Consider the following 1259-nt stretch of genomic DNA (forward strand, 5'->3'; position numbering starts at 1 on the left):
TTAAACGACTGCTAAAACCAATTTCTTGTTTTAAGACGTGATCACTGATAAAATAATAGTTTAGAAGTTCAGGGAAAACGAATTAAGGACCGACCGGGAAGGTGGAAGCAAGGTCTATATAAGTACTTATATAGACCCTGGGTGGAAGATGGCTCTTCCTTCCGTCCTTTCTGAAGATTGATAATCAATATTATACCGGGCATAATATCAACAATACGAACAAGCGTAATTATTTTGATAAGGCTAAAGGTAATAGAAATCATAACAGTGATAATGTTAACAGTAATGATGATAATCATAACAAGAATAATTTTTAAAATGTTATTAATAGGCCTTTTTTCCGGTGCCAAGAAACTGTCTAACTACACTAGAGGGTGTCGTTTTTTTCATTTGCGACATTTCTCCGGGCCGATCGCGACAGCAACGCTGCCGATGCTTCTACGCTGTGCCACAGGTGCGGCTCCGCCCCCATTCCTAGGAATTGTACTCGAGTTGACGAATCTGATTTTGTTTTTGAATTATATCAATTAACAAATTACTGGTTTACTGATGTAACATTAGGAAATAACAATAAATACAAGTTGTTAGTTATCAACATCTTCAAATTACAAATCAAACGACGGAAAACTATCGAAATCAGTTGAAAATGCGCGGGCCCTAAGCGCCTCCCCTCATACTTCTTCATTCGTCCATCGACAACGGTTTCGAAGGTCACACTTCTTTAAATATTTTGAAAATGACACTGTTTATTGATTGAGATCAACTACATTCAAAAGGATATACAAGTTTACGTCAGCATATTCAATTATATATGCATAGTAAGTAAAATGAGTATGTAAAACCTAATATAAATTTTCATAATATTCTTTTGACCATTCGAACACATTCTGTAAATAAAACGAGATACTTCCCCGTATATTATTCGTCATGGAACACTTTTGGATATTGCCCAGGATTAAAGCATGAATGATATAAGAAAAACAGTAACAAGCCTTACATGACATATCGCATAAAAATGTACGCATACGAAAGATAAGTCTGAACCTCGCTCTTCTTAGCCGTAGCCCTATTAATTAATACGAAAGCATATAAACCTTAAATATATTATTATATATGGTAGTAGTGTATATTATTAATATATTTCTGCATACATGTATATATATACATATACATACATAAATGCATATATATGTATATATATATATATATATATATATATATATATATATATATATATATATATATGCATGTGTGTATAC

This window comes from Penaeus vannamei, chromosome 21, assembly GCF_042767895.1.
Source record: "Penaeus vannamei isolate JL-2024 chromosome 21, ASM4276789v1, whole genome shotgun sequence".
NCBI lineage: Eukaryota > Metazoa > Arthropoda > Malacostraca > Decapoda > Penaeidae > Penaeus > Penaeus vannamei.